The sequence below is a fragment of the Sus scrofa genome, chromosome 7, assembly GCF_000003025.6.
Source record: "Sus scrofa isolate TJ Tabasco breed Duroc chromosome 7, Sscrofa11.1, whole genome shotgun sequence".
Taxonomy (NCBI): Eukaryota; Metazoa; Chordata; class Mammalia; order Artiodactyla; family Suidae; genus Sus; species Sus scrofa.
In genome coordinates this window covers 75345951-75359342 of record NC_010449.5, presented here as the reverse complement: position 1 = coordinate 75359342, position 13392 = coordinate 75345951, and the positions used below count along the sequence as shown (strand labels likewise).

The 13392-nt window shown below is 43.9% G+C and overlaps 1 long non-coding RNA gene across 1 annotated transcript; it reads left to right on the top strand.

Annotated features, from left to right (window-relative positions):
* Nucleotides 1001-12123, top strand: LOC106504468. The gene is made up of 3 exons (XR_001297958.2): nucleotides 1001-1557; nucleotides 8181-8322; nucleotides 10944-12123. It is a non-coding gene; the product is annotated as an uncharacterized LOC106504468 (long non-coding RNA).

The following is a 13392-nucleotide window of genomic DNA, read 5'->3' as shown; positions in this document are numbered from 1 at the left end:
AGGGAAGCTTGAGTGCATATGAGTGACACAAGGTGTGGACTATAAAAGGACAGTATTTGTGCTTTTCTCAACAAAGCCTCTTTCCCCATGGCTTTCTTCTTAGGCTTTCTGAGTGTGCCATCGGGCTAAGTGTATTTTCATTTCCAATGGTCAGCTATTATGACCTTCTTTTAAGGACTGCCCTCCAACCTCATTGAGAGCTAGAGGATCAGTGTTTATATCCTGCCTTATCTCCCTCCCAAAGGAAGCCCTTCATCAAAGACTATCAGGGGCAGGATTGCGGAAGCCCAACACCATTTTCAGGGTGTGAACAACTCTCAGGTGTAATTTACACTCCCAGGTTTCCTCCTGGAATATACTAAAGCCCACCCTCTGCAGGACTTGTGCTTGAAATTGCTCTTGATTGTCTTCTTCCCTTACCTGTTCTGTCTCTCCTCCTCCACTCACTAGTCTCTTCTCAGAGCATTTCCTTCAGAAATTATTTGCATGAGGCTCTGCCTGTCAGGATCTTCTTCCCAATGTATACTCCTAATACATTCCCAAACACAGACAAGTTACCAAGTGTTTGAGGGTAATGAGAGGTTTCATTGCTGCAATAGAAACATCTTTAAATGGAATACTGGATACTCTTGTCCCATCTTCCTCCGTATGACCATCTTCCTCCACAGGCCACACCTCAGCAATGTCGCTTGACCCATTTACTCCCATGAAACTCTTCTCACTTCTCTATTTTCTTTGATTCCCAAGCACTCTTACCTCTAGTTATAACTACTCACCTCTGAATCCAAATTCTCCTCTCTCCCCCAATCAGTTCAGAGCCTACTGAAGACTCATAAACGTGCTCTGCTAAAGAAAAGCCAGTGTGCTCTGGTCTAGTCTTTATCAGCAAAGAAGAAGCAATTGCCCCAGTTGTCCCACATCACACATGCTTAGATGTCTTGTATTGTGGATGACTGAGAGTTGCCAAAGAAAGGACTCTGGGCATACACAGTAAAAGGCCCATGTAGATAAGACTCCTATGCATAATTTATTGAATTTCTACCCTCATTGTCAATTCTTGTGTTGGTTTTCTTATCAATGTATTTCTCTCTTTCTTTGGAGTTATTCACGCTTGACAGCACCCCTCACCCACTTTCTTTCTTCCTCACCTTCATCCTTCTGGTCCAGTAATTGCAGTAAATATTCCTAAAGACACAAATGTGCCTCTCAGTCCTCGAATCAGATGCCTCTTTTGTCCAAATATAGCCTGCCTCTAGTTGGGGGTGGAGGTGGGGGAGTTCTCAAGAAATAGGATGTGGCTGTGATTCAGGAAGTCTAGGGAGGATTCTGAGTATCCTCATCTTTCATAAAACTCCAGTGGCATTCCTGACATGCTTTTCCAGCTGAGAACTGCTGCCCGAAGTCATTCTCTCTACAGCTTTGCTCCATTCCTCACTTGTTACCAAATGGACATTCCCCACTATGAAGGAGAGGACATTTCAGCTATGAGAGTGAGTAAAAGACTCACCATCCCTGAGAACTGCTTTTGTTCTGGAGTAAGTTCCAGATTGGGTGAGAGTATCCTTTGCAATCAAAAGAGCTTAAGTAACACAACTAGTATGCTGTGATGGTTAATTTTTTTGTGTCAACTTGATTGCTTTCGGATGTTGCTGGGAAGGTTTTTTTGTTTGTTTTGTCTTTTTGCCTTTTCTAGGGCCGCTCCTGCGGCATATGGAGGTTACCAGGCTAGGGGTCTAATTGGAGTTGTAGCCGCCAGCCTATGCCACAGCCACAGCAACTCGGGATCCAAGCCGTGTCTGCGACCTACGCCACAGCTCACGGCAACGCTGGATCCTTAACCCACTGAGCAAGGCCAGGGATTGAACCCACAACCTCATGGTTCCTAGTCAGATTCATTAACCACTGAGACACAACGGGAACTCCTGGGAAGGTGTTTTTTACATGAGATTGAATTTTAAATCAGCAGACTTTTAGTCAAACAGACCATCTTTTGTAATGAGGTTAGGTTTCATCCATTCATTGAAGGCCTTAAAAAATAGACTGAGGGACTCCAAGGAAGAGAGAATTATGCCTCCAAACTGTCTTTGAGCCTGAGGTGCAATGTTAGTTCTTCCCTGGATCTCTGGCAAAGCAGCCTCTTTTTTTTTTTCTTTTTTTTTTCTTTTTGGCCCCACCAGCAGCATGTGGAAGTTCCCAGGCCAGGGATGGAACCCACACCACAGCAGCGACCCAAGCCACTGCAGTGACAATGGCAGATCCTTAATCTGCTGGGCTACAAGGGAACCTCAGCATAGCAGATTTTAGACTTCTCAGCCTCCACAACTCCACAGTCTCTTCAGCCAGTCCCTCAAAATCTCTCTCCCTCTTCATCTCCTTCTCCCTCTCTCAACAGATAGATGATGATCAAGATAGATAGATAGAGATACATGTTTTTTTGGAAAACGTTAACATATGCATTTACTGGTTTCTTACTCATTGTTCTTAGCGCCAAAATAAACCTGGCCACTGGATAATCAGAATCATGCCCTGAAAGAGGCTGCAGTTTCTGTATGGTTGGAGATGGGCTCATTGGAATGAGACCCAAGGCCTGGACTGGATGTTGATGTTAACACTCTCATAACTGTTAAAGGACAGGTTTAACATGACATGCAATGAATAACTACAAAGAATTGTGCATAAATTTTAAAAAGGTACTTTATCAATGAACAAATGTCCTGGTTTTATCTTTTTTTTTCTTTTTTTTTTTCTGTCTCTCTTGTCTCTGGGGATCCTGAGGAGCAAAGTCCCCCTGACATTCAGGCTCATGACTCTCAGTGACAAATTTCTGACAATTAGCTTCTTTCTAACTAGCTTTCTTCAGAGTTCACAGGAGCACAAGTCCATTCCAGCAAAAACATTGTACTGGAACAGGAAAGACTCTCTTTCTTGTTTTTCCCTTAAGCTTCCGTGAATCTTTTCGCAAGTTTCTTTAGTTATGTGACACAAAAATGTTTCTGAAAATGTGGCAACCAATGAATCAAAGTGAGAAACTACCCACCTTCGAGGCAGACATTGATCTTGAGTGCTTTTCTGAGATATACGCATCATTTCAGTGAGCTCATGCTTTCACTCATTTTTTTCTATGCCCTTTCTCACCCAGTGGTGCCTCAGTTTCCCTAACCTGTCCACACTCAACAGAACGCAAAGGAATATAGACCGATCTGATCATTTCTAATGGAGTTTTGGATGAGTCATCATTTTCTAAACAAATAAACAAGGGTCAAATATCTGCCTTCAACTAAGTGACGTGTTCTGTAGAAATCTTTGGAGTCATTAACAGCCTGTCTGGTTTTTTTCCTCCTTTTTCTTTGCTATATTTTCCTTCACTCATCCAGAACCTTGATGAATACAGAAATCATTATCTCTGATACTTTGGCTACCGGCTTTAATGCATTCCCAGAATGTGTCCACACTTCCTGCCTCCAACCCTCGGAAGCCTGTCCCAGGCTTCTCGGCATAATGGGAAGACCCAGGGGAAGGGCTATTTAGGGGAAAGGAGGAACTCGGGCTCTCTGTAGTGTCCTGTTTCTCATGGCTTTTCCCTAGAGCTCTCCTTGCAGGCCGCAACCCTTCTCCCATCCCACAGTTATTAAGTCATCATGAATTCCAGCTCTAACTGCGTGAGAGACCTTGTTTGTCAAAGATGCAAGGAAGACAAACACGCTACATTTTTTATTTCTGCCTGACAGGATCATAAATATTTTCACTTCCAGCCATCCTGGTTGAGTAGTGAGTTAGTGTTGTGATGATCTGAACAGAAGCCCATTTTGACCTAAATCAAGTCCATGACACACTTTCCAGCCCCCTCACCCTCACACTTTTACAAGAAGAACCTGGTGTGCAATACACTCAACTGTTTTGATGCTGTAGTGAGGAGACTATGACTGACTCACAAAAGACCATCACGGAACATCAAGATGTTTACCTTTGCCCCATTCCTGATCCCACAGGAAGCTTTGGGAGCTAAGCTGCGATCCTGTATGTCTGCTGAGTAACTTACCTGCAATTTTATTTTATTTTATTTTTAAATTTTTTGTGTGTGGTTGTACCTTCAAATGAATGCTTTGTTTCATTTTGCTAGTGATCTTTAGAGATGACTTTATTTTATGATTATGTTGCAAGGTTCCAAAGTCAAATCTGCTAAACAAGGTATATTCAAAGAAATTTAGCATCTATCCCCCGCCTCCCCCCCTCCCCCACTTTTTTTGTCTTTTTAGGGCCCCACCCTTGGCATATGGAAGTTCCCAGGCTAGGAGTTGAATTGGAATTGGAGCTGCTGGCCTAAGCCACAGCCACAGCAACGTGGGATCCAAGCTGTGTCTGCGACCTACACCACAGCTCATGGCAATGCCAGATCCTTAACCCACTGAGTGAGGCCAGGGATTGAACCCACGTCCTCATGGATACTAGTCAGGTTTGTTACAGCTGAGCCAGAACAGGAACTCCTTACCTGCAAATTTAAAACAAACCCCTTTGAGGAGAGGATTGGATAGGAGATTTGGAAATTTAGGGTTTTGGGGGACAGTAGTAATTGTCAAATTAAAGAAAATTGAAGTAAAGCACTTCCTTCTTCTTCCCAAAGTTTGGGGTGGGCTGGGTATTAATGGCAAAGGATCATCTCTTTCTAAAGAAATATCCTCACAAATCTCTTCAGAAACAGAGTATGTCCCTCTCCCATACTGATTTCTTCTTTGTGTCCTTAAACTGGGTGAGAGGTTTAAAAGTCATAGAACAAGATTTTAAGTATTTACTTTGAATATTTGCATATATGGTCACTTGACTTCAGAATTTCTCACCTAGAGTATCTCGGTACCTTGATCGAAATTTCAATTTTAACATCCTGTTACATATATAAAATAAAAAATAGAATTACAAAGCGATTAAAGGCAAATCTAAAAATATTAGGAGGAGGAGTTCCCATCATGGCTCAGAGGTTAACCAACCCGACTAGTATCCATGAGGATTTGGGTTTGATCCCTGGCCTTGCTTGGTAGGTTAAGAATCTGGCATTGCTGTGAGCTGTGGTCACAGATGCAGCTTGAATCTGGTTTTGCTATGGCTGAGGCATAGGCTGGCAGCTACAGCTCCAATTTGGCCCCTAGCCTGGAAACTTCCATATGCCACAGATGTGGCCCTAGAAAGACACACACACAAAAATTTTAAAACTTTTTAAAAATGGCAGAGGAAAAATAAAGGAGCACGAATAGTTTAGACAATTTTAAAATAGAAAAACACAGGTATGTGTGTGTGAGATCTCTTGCCCCATTAGATAGGATATATTGAAGACCCTAGAGTTTTAAAATAGTGTGGTATCAGGAGGGATAAATTAGGAGTTTGGGATTAAGAGACACACACTACTATATATAAAATAAACAATGAGGTCCTACTGTCGAGCACAGGGAACTATGTTAAGTAACTTATAACAAGCTATAATAGAAAAGAATCTGAAAAGGAATGTATATATGAATCAATTTGCTGTACACCTGAAACATTGTAAAGCAACTATACTTCAATTAAAAATAAGTTAAAATAATAGTATTGGAGTTCCCATCATGGCTCAGCGGAAATGAATCCAATTAGTATCCATGAGGATGCAGGTTCAATCCCTGGCCTCTCTCAGTGGATCGGGGGTCCAGCATTGCTGTGAGCTGTGGGGTAGGTCACAGACACAGCTCGGATCCTGCGTTGATGTGGCTGTGGCAGTGGTGTAGGCTAGCAGCTCCAGCTCCAAATTGACCCCTAGCCTGGGAACTTCCATATGCAGCAGGTGTGGCCCTAAAAAGCAATAATAATAATAATAATAATAATAATAATGTAGTATCATCATAGGAGAAGAGAAATAAATCAGTGAGATAGAATAGAGAACCCAGGCACAGATCTATGCACATGTGGGACTTGGTGAGCAGTAGAGAAGTCATCAAAACCCAGCAAAGAAGGATAAACTATTCAGAAAAAGAGCTGGAAAACTGGCTCATATTTTGGAATAAAATAAAATTAGATCACAATCTTAGAAGTGGAAGAAAACCCAAATTTTAGATCAATTTTACATTAAAGCAAAAGTTTAAAACTATTAGATAAATATATAGAAGTTTATCTCTGTGACTTGAGGATGGGTCAACCTCCTAAACCAGACACAAAGAGCGCAACCCATAAAAGAAAAAGTCAGTAAATTTGATTATATTACAATTGAAAACCTCCTTTTGGCCAGAAACTCCAAAAACAAATTTAAAAGACAAGTGTCAAGAGTTCCTGTTGTGGTGCAGTGGAAAGAAATCTCACTAATATACATGAGGATGTGGGTTCAATCCCTGGCCTCACTCAGTGACTTAGGTATCTGGTGTTGCTGTGGTGTAGGTTGGTGTAGGTTGCAGACGTGGCCCATGTTGCTGTGACTGTGGCATAGGCGGATTTCGACCACTAGCCTGGGAACTTCCATATTCCACAGATGTGGCCCTAAAAAGCAAAAAGTAAATAAATAAATAAAAGACAAGTGGCAGACTATCAGAACACACTTGCAATATACATAGCAAATGAAGGATTTGTGTCCAAATGTACAAAAAACTCCTACAACATAAAGACAATGTGGAAATGTTGCCAAATGAGGAACAGACAATTCACAGATGAAGACACTCAAACAGTAAATAAAAATGTAAAAGAGGAGTTCCTGTCATGGCTCAGGGGTTAATGAATCTGACTAGGAACTATGAAGTTGCAGGTTCGATCCCTGGCCTTGCTCAGTGGATTCAGGATCTGGTGTTGCCGTGAACTGTGGTGTAGGTTGCAGACATGGCTCGGATCCCACGTTGCTGTGGCTGTGGTGTAGACCGGTGGCTACAGCTCCGATTAAACCCCTAGCCTGGAACCTCCATATGCCGTGGGTGCAGCCCTAGAAAATGTAAAAAGACAAAAAAAAAAAAAGTAAAAGATCCTCAAACTTCTAGCAACTATGGAAAATAAAATTGATACTAATTTATATATTTAATATATATATTAAAGAAGTCATTAGGGCCGGCCCTAATCCAGTGTGACTTGTGTCCTTATAAGAAAAGGAGATTAGGGAGCTCAGGGGAAATGAATCCAACTAGTAACCCTGAGGTTGAGAGTTCAATCCCTGGCCCTGCTCAGTGGGTTAAGGATCTGGCGCTGCCATCAGCTGTGGTGTAGGTCGCAGACATGGCTCAGATCTGGCATTGCTGTGGTTGTGATGTGGGCCGGCAGTTGTAGCTCTGATTCTACCCCTAGCCTGGGAACCTTCGAAAGCAAAAAAACAACTAACCAACCAACCAACCAACCAAAGAAGAGGAGATTAGGACACAGAAGCACAGAGGAAAGACAGAAGGAGAAGGTGGGCCTCTGCAAGCCAAGGAGAGAAGCCTCAGAATGAAACCAAAACTGCTCACACCTTGATCTTAGACTTTGAGATTCCAGAACTAAGGGGAAATAAATTTCTGCTGTTTAAGCCACCCAGTCTGTGGTATTTTATTATGGTAACCCTAGGAAACTAATACAATATTTCGGATGATTATTGCATCACAATCTTCTATTGGTAAAAATTTGCCTCCCAAAATAAAGAACACTTACTCTCACACAGAAGTTCCAAACTCCCTTCCAAACAGGTAGAAGTTAAGTCTCTGTCTAAAACTCTACTGTCTAATACGTTAGCCAATTGTGACTCCTGAGAACTTGCTTTGTGGCCAATGTGGCTAAGAAGCTAAATTTTTAATTTTAAGTAATTTTAAGGCCAGCTTTCCATCAAGCATAACCATTTACAGAGATGCCAAATCTACCCACAGTGGAAACAAACAGTTGCATTATTTGCATTACAGTGTGTTTCATTACCTTCTTTCCACTCCAGAATTATATTTTGTTTGACTTTGAACAACCAAAGGGCCACTGAGATATGTTCACAATGTCAAAAAGCAAGCCCTCTGCTCCCCAAATATGAATTTAAACTTTTACCTTTGACAAATCAAAACTTCCTGACATTTTAAAATATCCTTCTTCATACTTTCAGCCACTGAATTTTTTTTTTTTCTTTTTCTTTTTTTGGCCATCTTGCGACCTATGGAGTTCCTGGGCCCTTCCTGGGCCAGGGATCAGATCCAACCTACACAATGTGGATCCTTAACCCGCTGTGCCAGCCCCTATCCCAGCACTCCAGAGATGCTGCTGATCCTGTTGCGCCAAAGCAGGGGCTCCATTGCTGAGTTGTTGTTTTTTAAGTAGGGGTTTAAACTCAACTATAAAAATCAAGAAAATATGTTCTATGGTGTTTCCTGGGAGGTAAGCATTATGATTTTAATATTTCAAGGTTGACATGGATTTTGGAGTGAGCCAATAATGAAGTTAAATATGGTGAAAGGCCACACTGAAGAAAAGGAAGGGTATCCCTCCAAGACTGAAATATTTCAAGGTTGACGTGGTTTTTGGAGTGAGTGAATAATGAGGTTAAATATGGCGAAAGGCTGTACTGAAGAAAAGGAAGGGGTATCTTTCCAAGATTGAGAGGAAAGAGGCCCACACAGGGAAGAGCAGACCACAAATTTTAAAGCTCATCAAACACTTCACCCTACTCTTTACTTAATAATTTAGGAGATGACAGTTCTGAGAAATAGGTGATTGAGCCAAAAGAAGATATCTAATTAGTGGCAGGGACAAGTGGATACATCAGGCCTCTTGACTCACTATCCATTTTTCTTTCCACCACATCAGGCTGCCTTGAGCAGAGGACAGGTGGGCAAGGCAGTAACAGAGGGCCCCTTAAACAGAGATTTCAACCCCTGCCCTGGAAGAGCAGTGGAACCAGTCTCCCCTTTTAACTGTGAATCCTTTGAGGGAGCACCTTGAAGAGAGTGTTAATGAACCTGGGGTGGAAGAACTGGAGCTGGAAGACAGGACACCTGGCACTTCTATAGGTTGACTGAATGCCAGCAAGTTTGTTGCCCATAGTTCCAGGAAATCACTTTTACTTAACTTGTGGTAAACGTTTTATCGTAGGACAAGACGCTGACACTTTACAAAATGCTTTTTTTTAAGAGAAGGAGACACTCAGATCACAACCCATGCCACAACCCATGGGTGTAGCTAACCCATGAAGTTGGGAACTGGATATTCATACATTCTTTAAGAGCAGTAATGATGAGTATCACATTATTAAGGTATTTAAGTCCCATTGGACATCTTTAAGAGAGTGATATAACAGTTTTATTTTGAAATATGAATATTTAAAATATGCCAGAAATTACTTCCTCTCTAGTGATTTAAATGTAGATATTGACCCAAGAATGTATGAGGGCTGAACCAGTTTTTCAGGATCCTTTGAGGATTCATGGACAAGAGTGTGGGGACCACTGCTTGCTCTGGCACTGCATTATCTTTGCCTGTGTGACAGTGGTGTGGACAAGAGAATGCTGGACCTTCTACCAACCAGGTTCAAGTTCCAGCGCTCACAAGGCTCACTCTCCCACCCACAACATTCAGGTCTACACTCAGAAGTCACTTCCTCCAAAGCCTTCTCTGGCCCACTTGTAAAGCAGCAGGCTCATGCCTTTTGCCATAGAACTACATGGCTTTGCTTCGCAGCACTTACCTCTCTGCAACACTGCACAGTTCTTTGTCCACCATCTGCCTCCACTAGAAGGTGACCTCCTTGAGGGCAGGACCTGGGTCTCTCTTGTTCTCTGTGGCATCTTCTGAGCTTAGGACCTCAGGGTGAGATAGATTGGTTCACCCAACATTCTAGCCCCTGGACTTGCCTGACCCTGGCGGACAGCAAGTTCCCTGTGACCTAGCAGTTAAGGATCCAGTGTTGCTACTGCAGTGGCTTGGATTGCTGCTGTGGCTCAATTTTGATCCCTGACCTGGGAACTTCCACATGTCCTGGGCGCAGCGCTCCCCCCCCCAAAAAAAAAGACATAGTGGACAGAGGCAAGGCGCAATCACCACGACAAATAACAAGCAACTCTGCAGCCCTGCTGAATTAATAAGCACAGGAACAGAAACAACACAGCCACAGCACTCCCTTCACTTCTGCTTTCCTAGCTCTTAAAAAATCTTCACAGACCAAACACAGATTGGAAACCATGAGATAGAGAATGCTTTAAGGACTCTTTTTTAAAAGTACAAACAATATGAATACGCAATTTAAGAAGGCAAACAATTTTTAGTTACTTAGAAAACACAGATGCATGCTAATTGTGTTCCAATCTCAGCAGCAGGGGCGGGGGGGAGGGGTCAAGGAAGAGTCTTGAAGAACAGGGTGTTCTTCAAGTGTGTTCTAGCAGAGGCCTGGTGTGAGCAAACATGGGCAGGTGCAGTAAAAGGGCATTGAACTCGGCTCGCAGAGAGGGATCACTGCAGGGGAAAATGAGAAGCTATCTATTGGGTCTGTCATGACCTCCATCCCAGGCTAAGTTCGTCAAGAGGGTGACCCAGACAGAGGCCAGCATGTTTAAGATGGTGGCCTAGGCCTCCCACCCCTTGCAGTCTCACTCTCCTGGAGAAGCACCAACAGTGGAGCCAACAGCAGGAGCACATCGGTCAACCAGCTTACTGTGATCATGGGGTCCACAGTGATTAAGTGCCCCTCATGGCACATACTTCTAGAAGGGATGCACATGGCAGCCTCATGGTGAGGGGGGAGTCCACGGGGTGATGAGTGACACTGGGTTGTTTGCCTCAGGCCAACCCAGACTCACCCCATTACTCAGGCCAACCCAGACTCACCCCATTACTCTAATCCTTTGACCATCCATAGGTAGAGGGAGTGCTTATCAGCTCTGGGCAGTGGAGAGAATCCAGATGATGGGGGGCAGGGGAGAAGGTCTCAGAGAAAGAAGCTCAGCCCGGACAGAAGGGGTCAGCCCAGAGATGAATTGCCATATCCTCTCTATCTCTGTCTGCAGGATCTGCTTCACCACTGTCCAGTGTCTGGCCCAAGATGGAGCCCATATGGCGGTCAGCAGCCAGGAAGCAGCAGAATGTGGACCAGGCAGTGGCAATGCTGCAGGGGGAGGGGCTGAGCGTGACAAGCAGGGTGTGCCACCTGGGGAAGGTCAAGGACCAGGAGCGGCTGGTGGCCACAGTGAGGGAGAGTGGTTATCATTTCTCTCTGCAGAACACGGAACTTCTGGGATAGAGATTCCAAAAGATCCACTAGGAAGAATCTTTAGTATTACTCCTACCCATGCCTGGTATAGAACACTCTGAAGCCAAAAGAGAGATCATTAGTCTAGAATAAAGGCAAATTTGGCTGTATTTCACAAAAGTGTCCATACTAGTATTCCTTATTGGATATTGAGTATTCAAGTGTGGCATGAAAACAAAAAATTGGTCCTGGCCCTCAGAATGCTTCGAGACAGAGGAGACAAGTGGATGAAGGCAGAAGAGGGCTCTAATCCTGACCTAACCTCCTCTTGCTCACTTTCATAATCCTCAGTCTCCACTTCTGTCTGTATGTGCCCCATTCATACGTGGCTCCATCTGCGTGTACCCCTTCTTTCTCTTCCCAAGGGAAGCTCTGTGGTTCTTGTCTCCTTGATTGAGGTGTACACCCAGAAGCTGTAAGTATGAACTTCTGTGGCTCTAGAGAAAGCACACAACCCTATTTGCCAACAAAAGGGGAAATGTCCAAGAAGATCCCAGGGCCAGCCATTGCTAGGTGGGGCACACCTACATAAAGTTTGATCGGTGGGTGTCTCAGATCTTCTTTCTCTAGAAGGGACACACATGGCACCTTTTACCCCATCAATGATCTTTGCACTTGCTGCTGAAGGGATGTATTTCTAGGCACAGGCCTAGAAATCCAATTGAAATTCTCCCCAGTTACCATACTTGTCAGCTACTTCCCTTTCTGTTCACAGAAACTAGGGGCCTACAACCTCAGTAAAACAGCCATTCTAGGACTCTCCCAGAACTGGCATCAAAGATCTAGGTGAACTGTCTACTGCCAGGAGTCACTGATGCAGACTTCAGCCAAATGATACGGACGAAGGACAGCTCCTGCTCCTGCCCCACTAAGCAGGAGGGTGCCTTCCCCTGCCAGGCCATGCCCCACAGGGACCTGGAGTTTCAGACCTCAACCTATGGACTCTCATTCTGATGCTCCAATCCATAGCCTTTGGGATCAGCAGCAGAATCAGGACTTCAGTCCTCTGTGAGAGACCAGCCCAGAGTGCCCACAGCAGCCCTTCCACAAAGACACTAGGTTGCAGGATGTGGAACCATGTGACTCCATCTACATGAGCAACACTAACCTTTTGACTTTCCTTTAGCTATTTGAGGACTCAGCCTTTTGGGTGCATATGAAGGGACTCCATGAAATAAAGATACAGGTTTGAGTGAGGCAGTGTCCTTTGTAGATCCGGATTAATGGAACCCCAGAAACTTAATGATGGATAAAAGATAGTACACCATCCCTCTGCAGGCTATTGCCTATTCCTCTTTCTGAGTCTGATGACCCATCTAGCGCTGGGTAAGTAAAAGTCTCTGCAGAGCCTACATATCCCCACCTGCAGCCCTTCACTCATCCCTATGGGAATCTTAACTTCACAGCATCCCACAGGAGTCCAGGGCTCATGGGGACACATCATCACTCTCAGCCCCACCTCCTCTTTCCAGGCAGAGTGGGGTGGCCCAAGGACTGTGTGGGACTGGTGTTCTTCCTGTGCTCTCCAGATGCCAGCTACATCAATGGCAAGAATATCATGGTGACTGATATGATGAACTCAGGGCTTAAGTTTGCCTCTGGATGTGAACGCCCCATGTGGCCCCATCGTGTTGCAACACCTCTATTAATGATACACACTCTAAAATACACACTCTAGTTCAAAACCTTCCGTGCCAGAAATAATAAAGGGCATCAGAAAAGAGGGCTTATGGTATGAAACTATCATTAAAACCAGCTAAAATAATGTCAGCTTTGCTAGAAAATAAAATATGTGCTTGAAAGTCGTAGGGGAAAGGAAGGAGCTAAAAATAGAAAGGGAGAGGGCCGTAAGGAAGAGGAAAATGCATTTTGAGGACACTGTAAATGCTTCCAAGTAGATAATCTCCTAAATATTTCTATGAGGTTGATGTTTACATCTCTAATTAATTCTATGGTTGAGGAAGCCAAGACTTAGAGAGACTGAAGAAAAATGCTTTAAGAACACACAGCTAGTCCACAAGCAGGAACTGAACCCCAGCTTTGGCACAAGAGAAAAGGACCATGATGGAGCTGGAGGTGTCTAAGGGGAAAGATCAGCTCTTAGGTCCTCACTCTTCCCCAGATCCCCATCCTAAGAGACTAGATTTAGCCTACCTATATCCATACAACCCAGCATTCCACAGATATGTGCCAGGGCCATAGCTGTT